This window comes from Tamandua tetradactyla, chromosome 7 (assembly GCF_023851605.1).
Source record: "Tamandua tetradactyla isolate mTamTet1 chromosome 7, mTamTet1.pri, whole genome shotgun sequence".
Lineage (NCBI taxonomy): Eukaryota > Metazoa > Chordata > Mammalia > Pilosa > Myrmecophagidae > Tamandua > Tamandua tetradactyla.
The window spans coordinates 149,235,418-149,256,436 of NC_135333.1; the positions used below are offsets into that span (position 1 = coordinate 149,235,418).

General features: G+C 38.2%; 1 pseudogene; it reads right to left on the reverse strand.

Moving 5' to 3' along the window:
• Positions 1–1,828: 1,828 nt before the first annotated feature.
• Positions 1,829–2,911, reverse strand: LOC143690705 (hsc70-interacting protein-like; annotated as a pseudogene).
• Between the last annotated feature and the right edge of the window lie 18,108 nt (positions 2,912–21,019).

Sequence of the window (21,019 nt, forward strand, 5' to 3'; positions counted from 1 at the left end):
TTCTAGTTCCCCATTGAAAACAGATCATCAATGACCTCTGTATCCCTGAACTAAAGAACATTTTCACTTGTTTCCTTTTTTGACCTTTTAGCAGAGTTGAAAATGTCATCTGTCCTTCTTAGAATATTTTATTCTCATAGTTTCTGGACCAGAACGCTCTCCTTGCTTTCCTCTTTCTTCTCTGTTTATTCTTTTTCTGTCTTTCTGTAGGAATATTCTTTTCTTCAAGACCATTAAATGTTGGAGTTCCCCAAGACTTGGCCCCAGGTCTTCTATTCTTCTCATTTACATTCTCTTCTTAGGCAATCTTGTCTTAAATCATCATCTGTGAGCCGATGACTCTCAAATTTTATCTCCAGCCCAGATCAGTCCTTCACACTCTAAACATGTATCCAACTCCCAATTTATTTTCTCAAGGGTATTTAAAATCAATATGTCTAAGAGAACCACATGATCTCTTTTCTTTCCCATATCATGATTTTTTTCGATTGTTCCATATTTGGAATGGTATCTCCTCCATCCAGTTAGGGAAACCAGAAATCTAAGCATCATTTGTTTTTTTATTCACAAGGAAGCGCAATCATATATTTCATCTATTTTATAATTCATACCGGATTAAGTTAGGATCCCCCTTTATGAGTATCAGTGCATTCAAACCTTATACACTTGAATATACAAAGATGAGTAATACAAATGAATTAAACTCCAACAACAATAGGGAATTCCTAAGCACAAGACCAAACACCAAAGGGAATTCTTCCTTGCCAACATCTTTTGATGATACAAGATTACATAAAAGTGGAAATCTAATGTGTTAAATATACTATTTCTTAGCCAAGTAAGAAACTACAGCTGTTATAAGTTTACCCTAATTGTCACATGTATCACATATTAAATTAAGCACAGCATTAAATATGCTTTGCACAATTATGCTGCAAATGATGGTAGCAGTGATGATGTCAGTGCAAAAAGTTATCCACAACCCATGAGTAAGGGGAAAGAATGTGAAAAACAAGGAGAAAGCAGGCATAGAGTTGTACATCTTCTGACGAGGAGAGGTAATTTTAAACCCAAGAATATAAAAAGAAAAGTACTCCCATATTTCCCCTATATGGAAATAATATGAAACATTTATTTTAAATATTGGACAAGAACAAAGCTAAGTAATACAACTCTATTGCAGCATTACAAAAATCACCCTTCACCACAGTGAAAGAATGAAATGCAACCTGCACAAAGTCTCATGTTACATAAAAAGTAATGATTGCTGCTGCCCCACCAAGTACTTCCAGTTCCTACCCCTGTCCTGTTGCAATACTGGTGGTCCCAATAGTTTTCTTGTTGAAATAAATAATTTTTTAAAAATAAAGCATTTGGAAGTACAAATCAAAATGCCTCAATAACCATAACTCCAATTCCAACTTTATCTATTTAAATGAGTTATATTTGCCCCACACAAAACTAGAGCAATAAATCTTCCATATTTAAGTATCCTCCTTACCCACCCAACTCAAAGGAAAATCAAAATGATTATTAAAGAAAAACACAGGATTTTTAATGCACACTTTAAATTAGTTTTAAATATTTTTAAGGTTCAAAAAGTGTTAAAGCCTGTAATTTCTAATAGGAAAACATTATCTGAATGAATACCCTAATGGCAAACCACTGTAACCTATGTCAGCTGCCTTTGGGGCAAAGGGGTAAGGATGATCTTCAAAATACCCCAGGTTTCTTGATGAGGTCAGGGGTAAACTGGTTTGTATTATTGCGCCATCCAGTAAGTGATCCAGGTTGCTTTTCCTTCAGCAAAGACTTTGTCAAAAGGGCATTACGCTTCACCTCCAAATTTGGCTGACAATTTACCATTGAGATTCATAACCTTTGGGTTGTTCTGATATTTTGATGTATTTGCTGGGTTGTGGGCCAGACCTTGGAAAGCCACCATAACTTCCAGATCCTGCATGGCTGCAAGAACCTCTGGATCACTAAGAATTTCATTGAGCCCAGGCATTCCTGCCATTCCAGGCATCCCCCCAGGAAAGCCATGTGGAAAAGAGGCCCACTGAGCTCCTCATTGTCCTCTGGCTTCATCCTCCCTCTGGGCTCTCTCAGGATCTTCCCAAGCCTTTTTAACTCTATTTTTACTTTGATCTCTCGCCCTTCACGTTTTTGCTCATGCTTTCTCCGAGGTTCTGCAATTTCTGGGCCCTCGGTTGAACTTCTTTCAGCTTTGCACTAGCATCTTCATCATAATTCAGTTTACAAGCAAGGGCAAGATCATGAGCTGCCTCTTCCCAGTGGCCCAGAAGTCTGTGCGCTTTCCCTTGCCACCTGTAAGGCTGAGTTGAATCAGGATTTATTTCAATGGCTCTGTCACAGTCTCCGATGACAGCATTTGGCTTCTGTAATTTGATGAAGACACTGGCCCTCTTGGCATACAGAATGGCCAAGCAAGGATTCAGCTTAGTGGCGTCTGAGAACAAGTTGATGGCTTTCTGTAGTTCACCATCATTTAGGGCATCAGTGGCAGCCACTTTCTTATTATTTGCCTGATCCATCATCTCCTATTATCCCTATAGCTTCATCTCCCATTTCTTGGGTGCATCAGTGCCTGGTTCAATAACACCTTCATTGCCAATTTCTAGATCACTTTCCTCACTTGATGGTTCTTCTGTCTTTATGGTTTCATCTGTCTTTTTACTATCTGTTTTTACTTCCTTGATATTTTCGTTTGCTTTAGCTTTATGAGCAGCAGGTGGTATTTTACCACGTGCTCTCCACCCCCTCCCAGGAAGTGCATTTCCTCGGTGTGCAGAATGCTCAGGTCCTGCTTACACATTTTCACCAAGGCTGCAAGCTCCCTCACTTTGTTGGGATCTATGGTTCTGAAGCAGTGGGAACCAAAGGGCATGGCTGAGAAAATTGTGGCCTGATTCCAGGCCCTAGCACTAGCTCAGTCCTAAACATCATTCTTGATTCCTTCCTCTTCCTTTATCTTGGTCAAGGAAGTTGACCAGGTCTTGTAAATTTTATCCATCCTCAAAAAACTGAATATAGAATTGCCATACAACCCAGCAATACCATTGCTAGGTATCTACTCAAAGGACTTAAGGGCAAAGACACAAACGGACATTTGCACACCAATGTTTATAGCAGCATTATTTACAATTGCAAAGAGATGGAAACAGCCAAAATGTCCATCAACAGACGAGTGGCTAAACAAACTGTGGTATATACATACGATGGAATATTATGCAGCTTTAAGACAGAATAAACTTATGAAGGAAGCATGTAGTAACATGGATGGACCTAGAGAACATTATGCTGAGTGAGTCTAGCCAAAAACTAAAGGACAAATACTGTATGGTCCCACTGATGTGAACCGACATTCGAGAATAAACTTGGAATATGTCATTGGTAACAGAGACAAGCAGGAGTTAGAAACAGGGTAAGATGGCGGGTAATTGGAGCTGTAGGGATACAGACTGTGCAACAGGACTAGATACAAAAACTCAAAAATGGACAGCACAGTGGTACCTAATTGTAATGTAATTATGTTAAAACACTGAATGAAGCTGCATCTGAGCTATAGTTTTTTTTTTGTTTGTTTGTTTGTGTCTTTTGTTTTTTTTCTTTTTCCTTTTCTTTTTTTATTATTATTATTTTTATTTTTTCTCTATATTAACATTCTATATCTTTTTCTGTTGTTTTGCTAGTTCTTTTCCTAAATCGATGCAAATGTACTAAGAAATGATGATCATGCATCTATGTGATGATGTTAAGAATTGCTGATTGCATATGTAGAATGGAATGATTTCTAAATGTTGTGTTAATTTCTTTTTTTTCTTTAATTAATAAAAAAAAAGATAATATTTTATCTATCTTCAATGTCTTGACCCTTTTCCAAGCTAGCATCATTTGCGTCGTGGATTCATGCTAGAGTTTCTGGTTCTACTTTCAGAGACCCAGGCTCACTCTGATTTATTATTCATATTGCAGCCCTGCAGTCAGGTTGATCAACTTCCATCCCATGCTTAAAACTTTTCAGTGCTTCCCCATTGCTCTTCAAATCGACTAAAAATTTGTGATAGTCCCCAAAGCTATTAGAAGTTGGCTACAACTTATATTTTCAACCTAAATTCATATCACAGTTGCCCCTGGTCTCTTCAATACGGTCTTGTACTCACCACGTTTTTCTCTGCCCCTCGAAATAACCTGAATGCTATTTCCTTTGCCGGGAATGCTCTTTCCTCCTCCTTCTCCTACTTAACTCCAATGTATTCTTCAGACCTCTGCTCAAGGCTTTTTCCTTAAGGAAGCTTTCCTTAATCCCTGACTTTTGGTTTCATTGCATGGTACCATGTACCTCTTCTTCAAATTACCTGCAACACTTACAACTGCATTTATTTGTTTAACATCTGCCTCAGACACTAGACAGTTTAAGAGAGCAGGGAAATGTGTATTGACCTCGTACTAGGTGAAGAGGTATTTTCTGAGGAAGGTGGACTCACTTTGGTTTTGTCAATGCCAACATGATAGTGGAGTCAGAAGGTGTGGTTCAGGGCAAGAGTATTTTGGTAGGTTGAACCTGAGGTGTCAGGGATCAGAGGAGGTAGATGAGTGTTTTAAGATGTGTTTCCTGTAGACAGCATATAGATGGGTCCTGTTTTTTAATCCACTCTGCCAGTATATGTCTTTTGATTGGGGAGTTTAATCCATTAACATTTAATGTTACTACTGTATGGGTAGTAATTTCTTCTACTATTTTGCCTTTTGGATTTTATATGTCGTGTCTAATTTTCCTTCTTTTTACCTTTACTCATAGTCTTCCTTTCTACACTCTTCTCCACACCTCTCCTTTCTGTCTTTTCATATTGGTCTCTAGTGCTCCCTTTAGTATTTCTTGCAGAGCTGGTCTCTTGGTCACAAATTCTCTCAGTGATTTTTTGTCTGAAAATGTTTTAATTTCTCCCTCATTTGTGAAGGACAGTTTTGCTGGATATAGAATTCTTGGTTGGCAGTTTTGCTCTTTTAGTAATTTAAATGTATCATCCCAGTGTCTTTTTGCCTCCATGGTTTCTGCTGAGAAATCTACGAATAGTCTTATTGGGCGTCCCTTGTATGTGATAGATTGCTTTTCTCTTGCTGCTTTCAAGATTCTCTCTTTTTCTTTGACCTCTGACATTCTGATTAGTAAGTGTCTTGGAGTATGTCCATTTGGATCTATTCTCTTTGGGGTATACTGCACTTCTTGGATTTGTAATTTTAAGTCTTTCAGAACAGTTGGGAAATTTTCAGTGATAATTTCCTCCATTAGTTTTTCTCCTCTGTTTCCCTTCTCTTCTCCTTTTGGGACACCCACAATATGTATATTCATGTGCTTCATATTGTAATTCAATTCCCTGAGTCCCTACTCATATTTTTCTATTTTTCCCTATATTTTATTTTTCTTGTCAGATTTCAGATGTTCCATCCTCCAGTTCATTAATCCTATGTTCTGTCTCTCGAAATCTACCATTGTAGGTTTCCGTTGTTTTTTTCATCTCTTCTACTGTGCCTTGTATTCCCATAAGTTCTGTGATTTGTTTTTTCAGACTTTCAATTTCTTCTTTTTGTTCATTCCTTCCTTTCTTTATATCCTCCCTCAATTCATTGATTTGGTTTTTGATGAGGTTTTCCATGTCTGTTCATATATTCTGAATTAATTGTTTCAACTCCTATATCTCATTTGAATTGTTGGGGTTTGTTCCTTTGACAGGGTCATATCTTCAATTTTCCTAGTGTGATTTATTATTTTTTTGCTGGCATCTAGGCATTTAATTACCTTTACTAGTTTATTCTGGAGATTGTTTTCACTTCTTTTACCCAGGGTTTTCTTGCTGGATGAATTTGCTGTCTGTCTGTTCTTTCATATTAAGTTCAGCTTTTTCCAGACCTCTAGTATGGTTTTCTTTAACAGAGGAAAATTTTTCACTTCTTGTTTCTTGCCCTGCCTGTATGGTGTCTCCCCCCCCCCCCCCCCCCCCCGCCCCTTAGGAGGGTTTACTTAGGTATTATAGAACCCAGCAAGATTTTCCCAGATCAAACAGGCCTCCTGTTAGGAGGAAAGAGTCACCTGCATCAGTTTTCCTTGAGGCTGAGACCCAACAGGTTGAAAGACTTTCCTGTGAAGTCTCTGGACTCTGTTTTTCTTATCCTGCCCAGTATGAAGTGCTTATCTGCCTGCAGGTCCCACCAGCATAAGATGATGCAGTACCTTTAACTTTGGCAGACTCTCCCTGCTGGGGACATGGTGGAGACAGGAGAAGTTGTAGGCTGGTTTAAATGACTTCAAATTACCAAGCCCTGGGGTCTGAGTTCCTTGAGGGAGGTTTCCACCTGAATTGGGCTTCACCCCCCCCCCCGGGGAAAGCACAGGCTCCAGACAGCCTCTCAAACAAGCTTGTTTCTGCCTATGCCTGGGGCTGTTGCAGCCTGAGAAGTCCTGTCGCTGTATCCAAAGGCAGTCAAGCCTTTGTAGAAACACAACCACAAAAACCTCTGTTTCTTTTTCCGTCAGTCCTGCCCCCTTGGTGCCGGGGCAAAAATGAGTGACCTCCTCTTTGACCAGGTTCACCTGAGCTGAGGGCTTATTTTTAGTAGTCAGAATTTGTGAATTAATTCCACAATTGGCGTTTGGTTGCACTCAGCCCCTGCTGCTGGTAAAGTCCCTTTCCTTTCCCTTCTGGGAAGCAGCCTGTGAAGGAGGGATGCTGGCTGCCGCAGCTTGGGGAACTCATGGTTTTGGAGGGGCTCGCAGTCAGTCCAGCTGGTCCAGACTGGGGTATGCTATGTGTCTGGTCACTGATGTGGTCCCAGGAGCTGTTCTGTACTGTCCCTGGTTATTTAGCAGCTGTTCTAGGACGAACTAGATCACACACCTTGCTAAGCCACCACCTGGGCCAGAAATCCCAGATGAGTGTTTTAGAAAAGACATGGTTGATGGGGTCATTTGCTAGGCAGAGGGGAAGAAAGGGAAATTCTGAAAATATTATTCAATTTGGTGAATATGGAAATTAGTGAGTAGGGAGTGAAAGACATGGAAACCAGACTCCAAGGAGTTAAGCAAAGAACAGAAGAAGTGAGTACCTAAAATAGACTACTCTTATCAAGACCACTGTCCAAATGTCCACTTGAGTGCAGCTAAATGTAGAGGCAAAATATGTCCTGAAAGGAGAAAGTCAAAGAGATCACCTATTGGATAATATCTGGCTGGATCAATAGGAAAGTTATTGACTGAAGATGATAACTTCATATACATATATAATATACAGAACATGGATGTTGACTTGCGGCAAGGTATAGAAACACTGACAGTAGCAATGTAGGGTAGATTGAAAGAGGCTTGCAAGAACATTTTAATCACCTAATGTGAGAGGGAAAGTTCTAGAAGGACAGTCCCCAGTTTTATTCCATGTATATGAAGCCTTGGAACCTTAATGTACAGGTATAGGTCACAGAAGCAGCTGGCATTGGCAAGGTCCAATATGGAGAAAGAGAGCAGTCTTGAGAGAGATGGCAGGGAGCATTACATAGAATTAAAGGGGAAAGACTCCAGGATTTGACTGTTTAGTTTTGCACTTTTGCTCACTTATTAGCTCTGTGATCTTGAGTAGGGGATTAACCTCTCTATGCCTCAGTTTCCACATCTGCAAAACAATTATAATAGTTAACATTGAGTGCTTACCACATGCTGTCATAAATGCTACATGCTTTACATGCATCATCATATTTAATTATCACATTAATGTTAGGAGACATATATAATTTTATAGGGTTTTTCGAAGATTAATGAGCTAATACATAGACATAAAGCATTAGTCAACTATCTGGCACATGATACACATTTAATAAATGTTACCTATTGATATGTTTCTATTGTTAATAATAAAGATTCTTAAAGAAGGCAGCATTTAGAGTGTCTGACAGACAGTTGGCCCCAGAATCATCTACCAGGAGGCAGGGCTCGGTGGGGAGGACTTCAAAGGCAAGGCAGGACTTCACTCCCAAAGGCACAAGTAAATAAATAATTGTAATGCAATATCGGGATCTTGTGGTATATTGCCCAGATTCCTCCATTCCCCTTCCCTCCATATGGACCAAGGCACTCATTTTTCTACCTTTCAAGAATAATTAGTGACTTTAGTCTCACTTGGGTCTCTCTCTGGGAATAGCTCTCATGAAAGGAGTTCACCTGTCTAAAGTGGGCAGCTCACATGCACTATATGGTGGTGGTGGTGGTATAAAAGTCTTGTCCCTTTGCCTCAATTGTGGGACACATATGAAGGGCCATCCCAACTCCAGAGTTATCCATGGGATTGGCTGAGGTCTTTGTTGTGACTGCAATGCAGTTCAATTTCTCCCTGTGCTAAATCCTAATTCCTCCACTTCCCCCGGATCCCAAGACCTTCTCCAATTAACTTTCTGTATGCAGATCTTCATCTCCCAGTCTTTCCCCTGAGAAATCTCACCTATTTTAGATTCCTGGTTGCTGAAGCAAATGTCATGCAGTGGTTTGGCTTAAACGATGTCAATTTATTGGCTCATGGTTTGAGGCTATAGGAGAAGTCCAAATGAAGGCATCACCAAGGCAATACTTTCTTTCTGAAAACTGACTGCCAGGATTCCTTGGTCCTGGGCTCCTTTGTCACATAGCTATCTATGTGGCAACCTCTTTGTGTCTTTCCCTTCCTTTCTGGGTTCCCTTGACTTCTAACTTCTTGCTTTGCATGGCTTTCTCCCTATCTGTCTGAATTTTCTTCTTCTTCTAAAGGACTCCATAAAGGATAAAGACCCATGTGGACTGATTTGGGCCACATCTAAACTGAATAATCTCATCAAAATGTCCTACTTACTATGGGTTCACACCACAGGAATGGGTTAAATTTAAGAACGTATTTTTCTGGGGTACATAATTCCAAACTATCACACTACTTGACATTATGGCCAAGAGTGGTACAAGGAAGCAGAGTCTAAGATGGAGTCTGGCTGGAATTGGATCTTCTGCTAGCCATTTGGTAATGAGGATTCCATCACTGGTTGTAGGTGGAACATTGAGAGCCTTGGCATGCTCGGGAGGTGAAATTTTTAAACCTTTAACTAATGGTGAATTGGAGTGGGATCCTACCAGAAGGGAATGCTCTGCTATGTGTAATTTCTTAGGCTTTTCACAAGGTGGAGGGGTATTCGCTATATGGAAAATAGAAACAGATGTTTTTGCCGAGTGCCACTGAAGAAGTGGAGAAATTAAATTAAAAACTGAGGGGACTGAATTACTAGTTGAAGGTCAAGTGTGAAAGTCAGAGGGAGGGCCTCTCAGCAGCATATAATGAGACTTATCTTCTGCAACAGGTGAGTAGAAAAACCTAGTATTAGGCCCAGGACTTAATTAAAAGTGGAGCAGAGCAACTGAGAGAATTCTCAGCCTTAGCAAGCCTGCTATGCTAAAGTTAGGACCCTTGCTAGGAAGAGTGAGACTCTGAAACTTGGGATGGGGACATCTGGGTTGATGCACTTGAAATTTTTGAAACTCCAGGTTCCCTGAACCCTCTGGATCTGCAGAAGTGGCCCACTTTTCCCTGTTAGATTATTATCTCTCTACTCCCATTCTTAGTACCCAACTTGAAGATGATACAGAGACTTCAGCCTTGCAATTAAAGAAGCTCTTCCCTTCTCCCCCACTAATCCTTCCCTCCCCTCCAAGCTTCCAGATTTATAACTAGGATCAAGTTACAACATATCCCAGCTGGGGAAGTACTGGGTCTTCTACATGAGGACAGAGGCTATCTGCCAAAAGAGTTATAAGACCTAGTCACATGACTGACAGGAGATAGAATATAAATGCTAAAAAAGTATGGGAAGAATATTTTCATTATATAGTTTTATTATATGGCAGCACTCTCTTATGATATCAGATTTTATACACTGGTAAGTACCCAGAGAGATAGTGCTAACACACTGCCAGGATGGCTCTCAGAAGTTTGGAGAAATTGATGATCCTTAGTAAGAAAGAAAGGTAAGAACTGCCAGGGCAGAGAATTGAAGTAGAGATTAAATCACTCAAGGAAGTGAGACTATTAAAGAGAACAAGACTTTGTAAAGCTGGGAAACCCACTAGTTGACTTTGTTCTACAGAAGAGTCCAGAGACGATTGTGCTTACCAAGGTGATAATGAATATGGTGGTGAGAGGAGAGGGGTACCCACATCATTGACAAGCTCATTGGTAACTTTCCTTTGTAGGCCAGTACCGACAGTAGGAGATGGTATTATAGTACTGTGCCCACTTATAGCAATAGGCAGGATAAGATGCTGTGATGGTTAGGTTCGGGTGTCAATTTGGCCAAGTGATGATGCCCAGTTGTTTGGTCAGGCAAGCACTGGCTTGACTGTTGCTGCAAGGATATTTCCTGGCTGGTTGTCAAACCAAAAGGCTGGTGTATTAAATCATCAGTCAGTTGATTCTATCTATGGCTGATTACATCTCAATCAACTGAGGAATGTCTCCCATCAATGAGATAATACAATCAGTTGAAGTCTTTTAAGGGAGAAGAGAGACTTTTTCACTGCTTCTTCAGCCAGCAAGCCTCTCTTGTGGAGTTCGTCCAGACATTTCATCAGAGCTTCACAGCCTGCCTTGCGGATTTTGGACTCTTCCATTCCCACGGTTGTAGATATTTACACATATCTCCTATTGGTTCTGTTTCTCTAGAGAACCCTGACTAATACAGATGCCAAAAATAGAGACCAAGTTGCATGACTTTACACTAGGTACAAGATAGGAGGAACTGCCATAATGAGCAAATGTTTGGCATGGTGACCAAGGGATCTAAACCCATAGAGAGCTATGGAGATGGTTAATAAAACATGGCATCTTTCTGAGCAAGACAGATGGATATCCAACAGGTTTGTATTCCAATCCATACAATCAGAAGAAATTAAGAATGGATGGTCAGAAGGCTGAGAGGGCTGCTCCAATAAAAAGGTCAGTTTCTGGACCTGAGGCAGTTATCACAACTGAAACCCCTTGACTGAAGGGAGAGTCTGGACCCCTCATAAGAATTGACCCAGCATACTATGGCAAATGAATCTTGTAAACATTCCCTAAAAAGTCCTATGGCTATTTACTTGGGTAATTGTATACTGGGAAAGGAGAATACTCAAACATTTCGAGGACTCTTGAACAAAGGTTGACATTGATACTTGGGGACCCGCAGTATCACCCTGGGACCCCTGTTAGAGTAAGGGTATATGGAGGATGCTCAATGAGTCCCCTAAGTGCACAAATCTACTTGATAGTCATTTCCCTGGTACTTTAACATGTAAGTGTAATGTATACTCTTGATAATTGACAGCAGCCACACATTGCTTCCTTGGCCTGTGGGGTAAGTGTTATTGTAGTAGGGAAGGCCACCTAGAAGCCTATGAAACTGTCCACCTTTCTACCTCACTCATAAACCAAGAGAATAAATAAAAATCAATATTTTGCAGAATTGGGGAGAGGGGTTGGCAGAAATTAGTGCCATTCTTTTTCTTTTTTTAAACATAACATATAAACATGAACATTCTTACCATATGATCATTCCATTCTTGGAATATATTCAATAACTCCCAATATCATCACATAGTTGTATATTCATCACCATGATCATTTCTTAGAACATTTGCCTCAATTCAGAAAAAGAAATAAAAAGAAAAAAACTCATACATATCATACTCCTTACCCCTCCCTCTCATTGACTGCTAGTATTTCCATTTACTCAATATATTTTAGCCTTTGTTTCCCCTATTTTTTTCTATATTCCTTACCACTCCCTTTCATTGATCATGAGCATTTCAATCTACTAAATTTATTTTAACATTTGTTCCCCCTATTTTTAAAAATTTTTAATCTGTATGTTTTACTCATCTGTCTATACCGAAGATAAAAGGAACATCAGACACAAGGTTTTCACAATCACACAGTCACATTGTGAAAGCTATATCATTATACAATCATCTTCAAGAAACATGGCTACTGGAACACAGCTCTACATTTTCATTCACTTCCCTCCATCCTCTCCATTACACCTTAACTAAAAAGGTGATACCTATATAATGCATAAGAATAACCTCCAGGATAACCTCTCAACTCTGTTTGGAATCTCTCAGCCATTGGATGTAAACTCAACCAAGAAGTATTCTTCAGTTGGAATTGTTGGGTCAGATGTGGCATCTCAGCTGGAGCAGATTAACATAAATTTAGATACAGGGTAGCTGGCCATAGATCTGGTGAATATGTTTTATTTCATCCCTATCAGGAAGAAGGATTAGAAACAGTTAGCATTCACATGTGGCAGATAAGAGTATAAGGGCAATTAACTCTTTTACCCTCTGCCAAGTATGGTCCCAATGGATCTGGATCTAAACATTCTGCTGAACATCATCATGGTTCACATATTGATGTCATCAATATAATTAAACCGAACGAGAAAGAAGTGGCAAATACTTTGGAGGCTGGTAAGACTCATGCATTCCTGAGGGTGGGAGGTAGACACTGTAGAGATTCAGGGGCCCACACATCAATTAATTTCAGAGGTCAAGTGGTTAGGATCATGGTGGGCATCCCCTCCAAAGTAAATGACAAATGATTGCATCTGAACTTCCTGGGGCTAGGAAGAAAGTCCAAATCCTGGTTGGCCTCCTTGGGGACTGTAAGCATCTGTGCCAGTTTGAAAGAATTATGTACCCTAGAAGCCAAGCTTTAATCCTGATCCAATCTTGTGGGAGGTTCTGTTCAGTTTGAAGCACATCTCAGCCAGTGGGGGAGAGACTGGGACCGTGTTCAATCACATGCACACTAAGTATAGTCTGTAGAATAAACAATATATTTCTCACATTCACCTACTCTTATTTTTCAAAAATATTATGGCTGCTGTTATGATCAGTCAGACATAAATTTCCTTACATCCTTTAATAAATTCAGAATTGCCTTTTGTAATATAGCAAGAGATTCTGAAAGTGTATCCATGTGAAATGGTTAAGAGCTTAAGTTCTCCAGCAGAGTACTTTGCATTTGTATCCTGATTTTGCTACTTACTCTCTAGCTATATGATTTTGGGCAAGTTATTTCCCATATCCAGGGTGCGGTATCCTTACTTGTAAAATGGAGATAATAATAATATCAATTCCTTAAGATTGTTATGAGGATTAAATGAGTTAGTCTATGCACATTTCTTTGATAGCACTTGGAGCACTCTAAATACATCGAGAGTTAGTTATTATAACTGGTCTTCTACAGGGAGTCTAAAAAACTTTCTGATTTTAATAAAGGGCCCATGCTTGAAAGAGGTAGGCATGCCTGCATTCAAATCCAATTTGATCCCTTAGGAGCTGTAATCTGGGATAGTTACTTAAACTTTGTATCAATTTTTTTATAGTGATTTTTTTATTCACAGTTTAAAAATATTGTTGTAACATATATACGACACAAAAATTCCCATTTTAACCACTTTGATGTGAACAATTCAGTAACATTAATTATATCCATACTATAGTGCTACCATCACCACCGTCCATCACCAAATCTTCGTCATCGCTCCAAACAATAATTCCTGCTCATTAAGCAATAACTCTCCATTACCTCTCCCCGCCACAGCTCCCGGTAACCCATTCTCTACTGTCTCTCTCTATGAACTTGCTTCTTCTAGGTATTTCATATAAGTGAAATCCATAAAATATTAGTCTTTTGTGTCTGGTTTATTTCACTTAACGTCATGTATTCATGTTTCATCCACGCTGTCACATGTATCAGAACTTCATTCTTTTTTATAGTCCTTCATTCCTTTTTATAGTCCATTGTGTGTTATACCATATTTTGTTTATCCATTCATAATTTGCTAGATACTTGGGTTGTTTCTACCATTTGGTATTGCTAATAATGTTGCTATGAACATCAGTGTGAAAACATCTGTTCAAGTACTGACTTTCAATTCTTTTGGAGATATATCTAGAAGTGGGATTGTGGGGATATATGGTAATTCTATGTTTAAATTTTGTAGAGTGGTTTTAGTAATTAAAATGAGATTTTGTCCACCTGGGAAATTCTTGATATTCCCCCAAGCATTATGGACGCCTAATTTAATAAGACAAGCCCTTGATCTCAACACTTGCCCTTATGGAACTTATTTCTTTCATGGCAAAGCTAAGCCTACCTATAATTATGCCTAAGAGTCACCTCTCTAGAGACCCTCTTTTGTTGCTTAGATGTGGGCTTTTTCTTTCTCAGCCAGACTCTGCAAACAAACTCACTATCTTCCCCCATACGTGGGATGCGACTTCACAGGAAACCTAGAGATAGACAGAAGCTAGAGAAGAAGTAGAGGTTACCTGACATGTACACGTTAACAAGATTGAACTTAAATATTTGGAAATAGATAGTGATGATGGTAGCTCATTTTGGTGCTTATAAGAAATAATAACATAGTGTAGGTAAATCTTATTGAAAATGGTTGTTTAAAGTCATGTATGTAAATAAATTCTTGCTTGAACCACTATAAATGTTAACAAAATGATGGAGTATATGGGAAAAAACATACCTATAGCAAACTATGGACTATAGTAAAAACATAGTAAATATATTATAGGTATAGTAAATATAGTAAAAATATAGTAATATTTTAATATTCTTTCATCAACAGTAACAAATGTACTACACCAATAGTATGAGTCAACAATAGGAAGGATAAAGGATATGGGAGGATTTAGGTTTTATTATTTTTATTATTATTATTATTTCTGCTCTAGAGTAATGAAAATGTTCTGAAATTGATCATGGGGATGTATGCACAGCTATGTGATGAAACTGTAAGCCACTGATTGTATACTTGATGGTTTGTGTGGTGTGCGAATACACTTTAATAAAATTGAAAAAAAAAACAGGAAAAATTCAGCTAAAAATGCACTATAAAATAAAATGATAGGGATTTGCAATAACTTCAAAAGAAAGAATTTGCATTCTCAGAATTGAATTGCAACAAAAAATTTTAGATAAATACTGAAAGTCATAATTTAAGAAAATAAAAATTTTGAGCAAACCATGAATAGATTCTTTGATTATATGACTCTATGTTACTGAAGAGAAATGAATCGCATAAACCCATTTGAAAATATGATAAAGCAATATAAAACCCATAACATACCACACTCACTACAATGAGGGTATGTAACATTTCATAGTTATTGCACAAGTAACAACGATATTTCTGAAATACAATGGCTAATATGAAAATAAACTTACTAGATGTTTCCTCAATTTGACAATAATCCTAAAAATATATATAATATTAATAACAACAGCTTATGAGGCTGAAATATTTTTAAGTTATCAATAACTTAAGATCTAGGTATCTTTCTACTATTATTATTTATCAAAAGGAAAATTAAAAAGCACCACATGGTATCATGTAATCAGAGTACATGGCTATACGTAATAAGAGGCTAATTAGGCAGTAGCAGTCAGTTTAAAATGAGAGCAATGTTAAGCTTAAACTATACTGTAAACCTGGAAGGCTGAATTCATAGAAGAGGTGACTGTTTTCAATTCAGAAGTTTTTATTTCATTAACATTCTTTCTCATGATAAATCCATTCTTTGTTTTTTGTATGTTGTGTGGTGCCGGTCACATTTCATCCCTTTTCCATGTGAGTATCCCATTATTGCAGCACCAGTTGTTGAATTATTTCGTTTGACTTGTTTTTTTATGAAGTGCATGGGTGGGGAATCAAACACGGGTCTCCCACATGGCAGGTGGGAATTCTACCACTGAAGTACCTTTGCATCCTGTAATCCATTCTATTTTTTAAATCTGATTTTATTGAGATGTATTCACGTGATGTAGAAACCATCCGAAGTATGTAATCACTGACTCACAGTCTCATCACATGGTTGTGCCCACAGCCCCCTGATCAGATTTAGAACATTTCATTACTCCAGAAAAGAAATTAAAAAAAAAAAAGAAAGAAAGAAAACTCTAGGGGGTGTGGGGGTAGTTCAGTGGTAGAATTCTCACCAGCCATGAGGGAGACCCAGATTCAGTTTCTAGCCCATGTGCTTCCCAAAACAAACAAACAAATAAATAAAAATTCAACAAATGGTGCTGCAATAATGGGATACTCACATGGGAAAAGAATGAAATGTGACCCGCACCACACAGCATATGAAAAAAAAGAGATTTAAGAAAAAAAGAGAAAAAGAAAACTCGAATCCTCCCATACTCCTTATCTGCTCATATTATTGACCCATAATTATTGGTGTGGTACATTTGTTACTGTTGATGAAAGAATTTAAAATATGACTGTTTACTATCATCCATAGTTTGCAATAGGTACATTTTCTCCATCTCCCCCTCTATTATTGACTCCTTATAATAGTGTCATACAAGAAGAGGTGACCCTTAAACTAAGCCTTGAAGGATGTGTGAGAGGGGGATGGAGAGATGAGTGAGGAGAAGATGCCAGCCTCTCATCCTCCCAATCACAGATTCTGCATTTAGTCTGGTGCCCCATGCTGGTATACCGTGATCTCCCAAGCTGAATCTTCGAGCTTTACAATTTACTGCTTATTAGAGAATCAGTTCAGTAATCAAATCCAGGAACACATCTGATTGACAGACTAAAGGCTGTCATCTGAACTTGCTCCACATTTAAGGTAAACCTGCTTGTGAATGGAAATAGTCTGGAGATTTCACTCTTGGAGATAGGTGTCAATTGAAAAAAAAAATTGGGTTCAACCTACAAATACATTTGCAAATCAGGGCAGATTATTAATATTATTTTGTAGCCATACACCTACAGTAGGCTGAGCAGAAATAGAAAATTGGGGAACAAATAAGGAGAGATTTTCAAATCTTATAACACCCTCCCACCAAATTAACTTCTGTTATTTTGATTGTTAAGTGGGAAAAAATGATTTCCCCTTAGTCCATGATCCAAACATTACTTCTCGAAAGTGATAAAAATAGCAGGCAGGTATTAGTCAAAGACTTGCTTTTTTTAAGATTTGGCTGAAAACCAAAGTAAAACTCCCATGTGCTCCAATAAACCCAGTGTTTCTCATAGGTTGCTATTTCTAATCCCTGTTTCCATGGAAATGGATTTTACATCAGCAAAAAGGGGATGAGGTACTGAGTGATTTATACCCACTGTTTGATATTTTAAGTGATTCACCACTGGTCTTTTCCTTTTCTGTAGAAAGTGCGTGAGGATATTTTTCTTATAGGGCTCTAAGGCCTTCACATGAAGGAACTGTAGAAATAGAGCACTTAGGGTTAAAACCACACCCAGTGTCTCGTGCAGGATAGGAGCCAAAGGGATCGTAGAGCAAACGTACAAGTCACAGTAGCAAGCTGCTGCATTTAAAATTATTTAATGGAAATGGGATATTTATAAGGCACTTACAATATGTCCTGCCACACCTGCTTGGGGGTAGAAAACACTTACAAATTATTAAAATTAGCAACTAAAGAATGACATTTATTTTTACTACTGTGGGATATTTCTTCCTTTGACAAATCCAAGTTTCCCTGGTTGTACTCAGTAAGAAGGATCAGTGGTTTGGTTCTAATCACCTTACAGAGAGGAAACGAGATTGTGATGGGTCCGCCTTCAGGCTTACACTCTGTGGCCATCGCTGGGGGTGTTTCCACATTAATAAGAATCGTTTTTAAATCAAATGTCAGCTCTGAAAGGGTCAGTTACTCACTTGGCTCCTGACCACTTCCTCCCATCTTCTGGCCCGAGTTTCTTGGCTGCCCAGGGTCTGAAAGGCAGGTATCTCCATTCAATCTGTGATTGATACGAGGTAAAGGGACAGACACTGACAGGTTTCCCTGGGAACTCAGGACTTTTAGCTGGCCTACTGATAGTAGGTATTGTTACTTTACAAATCTAGTTTACACCAAGTTTATTTATAGTGAAGTCCTGTATACATTGCAACTCGTTGATTGCAGCTTTTTTGAAATCACTTTGCTTTTTCAAACTGCTAGCACGTATTTGTCTGAATTCATTATTAACACAGGTTTAGGTACTATGGCAAATTAATAACAAGGTCATCATTTTACAGAAATTAACTTTTTTTTCTTTTTCCTTCAAGGTAGCGCTGGGGGTGTGAGCCATTCTTACAACTCTAGAATGTTTATGCAAAGTAAGAATGATTCAGTCTGGTTGTAGTCATTGTGCTAAGATGAATAAATCCTACTTTTATTTATCCAGTTCCTCTACTTTCACTTTTTCCCTCCATGGCTGTCAGCCATTTCAAATGGCAAAAATGCAAATGCATTATTTTTAAATTCTTTTCACTCCCATCATTTTTTTTTTAACTCTTTTCTCTAGCGTGGAATCTCCTTGACCTACTGAAATTATTCTATTTTCTAAACTTATATTCCTGTATCATTGGCTTCACAATTAGCAGCGACCAATCACTTTAAAACTTGATGAAAATTTGGTAATTCTAGCATGCTGGCAGATAAACATTCAATGAAAGGTAAAATGGAAAGCCCCAATTAAAAAAACTGTCTCTTGCTGTGATGCAAATATTTGCTTTAAAAGCACTTAAGAAGTTCCTGCAGAATATCTTGCTCTCTCTCTTTTAAAACAATCCTGCTGGCTCCTCCTATATAAAAGGTTGATGTTACCATGAGAGTTCAAATAAAATGGTGTGGTACAAGTTAGTACAGGCAGCATGCCTCTAAATTCTTTTTGTGGTGGCATGTGGGTGGAATACATATCCAGTTTTCTTAACACAAAGAATTCCAAGTGCTTTGAATATCTGAGTGTAGGAATCAAGGTAGGCTCACACCTCCTCATTTTGGAACATTTTCTTTCTTGCCAGCCCTTAATATCTGATGTTTTAAGACTCTTGGATCCTGGCCAAAATGAATGCTGAATGGAGATAATAGTCTCCCCTCTTTTTTCAGTTTTTGAATTTTATTCTCTTCCAACTGCATTATAATTAAATTAATGTAAAGGAAGGAAATAATAACATGATAGCTCTTACATTCATCAGGAGGCTATGAGGAGGGATAGCAAAATGGGGAACAGTTTTTAAAAATAGTACCTGGTCCTGTATTTATGTTATATCATTTATCATTTAATCATAAAAAAACAAGGTTATTTTAAATCCTCATTTAATAGATGAAGAAACCAAATCTCATGGTGGTGCAGTAAGTTTTCCAAAGGGCACAGAGCTTGTTCCAGTGGGAATCCTGAGAATGGAATCCATGTTTATTTGAGCCCCAATTTCCCCCACACCATACCTGTAAAGGGGAGAAACTGTTATAGATAAAATGCTATATTATTGATGACCTCATTATAATGAAACAGAAAATCCTTTGGGAAAGGCTCAAGGGTAACCAGCTTCGTTTCAAATTCTTTATTCTGGAGAAAGGATGTTAGGTCTCCAAGTTTCAACTGAAATCAAGTAATCATCTTAATTCTGAATCATAACCTTGTGGTATATTATTTAACAATTTCTCCATCCCAGATATCTGTTAACTTCAGACCTATGGTTTCATGAGTTACTTGACAAATCAACTCAGATGCTTCCCAGATACCTTAAACTCAAGAAGGCTACAGAATATAGTGGTTGAGGGACTCTGTCATTTATTATTTGTGTGCCTGAGCAACTTACCTAACCTCCCTGTCCCTCTTTCCTCATCTATAAACTGAGGATTGTAGAGAACCCATCTTACAGATTTGCTACGAGGCTTGGAAAACTAATATACAGCACCTAGGTGAGTGCCAGGCAAAGTTATTTATCATCACCAAAATGGCCTGATTACCTTTTCCCCAAGACCAGATCTCTTCACAAACAACTTGTGTGAAAAACACCAACGTACAGTTGCCCAGTGATCCAAACCAGTTTACTGGTAATCAACTTTTATCCCTTCCTTGCTTTTACCCCCATGTCCAATCCCAGAGTCTCGCTGACTTTAGCTTTTAATGTTTCTTGAATCTATCTATGTCTACTTCTCTCTACTCTCATCTGTCTCATTGGAAATACAATCATTTTGCTTCTCAGAAAGTCTTTTAAAAGACCAAGTAGATGATTTGTTTCCCTTACAATTTTCCCCCACTTCCAATTAGATATATTCTTCTCAGTGCAGGTAGGGTGGTTTAAAAAATACAATTCTGACTCCTACAACTTAGCCTGAATTCTTTCATGGTTTCCTGTTGTCTCAAGGTAAATTCCAAATCCTTTAATAAGGGGCTACCGACTGACTACTTCAACAGTCGTATCTTTTCATTCCTGCTTTGCTCTCTGAACTCTGATGACATGGACCTTCTTTAACATTTTTGTAAGTTTCACATTCTGTGAGGTCTTCTCATATGCTGTTTTCTATTATCAGAATGTTCTTCCCATATTAATTCCTAATAGTTCTTCAGAGCTTAGCACAAATGTCCCTTCCTTGACCCCAAGACTAAATCAGGTCCAACTGTTTTATGTTCAAACCACACTGTACTTCTCTTTCATAGCATTTATGTCAAGTGTAATTGAATAATTAATAGCTATCTTGTGTGCTGGAATGTAAACCCATGAAAACTTTCTTGTCACTGTTGTACTCTTAGTACCCAGCAAAGTACCATGAACAAATATGGCCCTCAATAAATAAATATTTCTTTATTTTTTTGTATGTACTTTTAAAATTTTTAATTAGAGGGTTTAAGTTGAGGGTTTACAGTACAAACATGCACAAAATACAGGATTCCCATACACCACCGCACCACCAATATCATACATTGGTGTGAATGTTAGAATTGGTAGCACATTTTTATAATTGTACTATTGATTAAAATCAATACTTTAACTTAGGGCTCACTGTGTAGTGTAGTTCCATAGATTTTTTTTTAAACAATTTTTATTCTTTTACCAGATGTACAACCTAACATTTCCCCTTTTAATCATATTCAGATACACATTTCGGTGCTGTTAATTGTGTTCCCAATG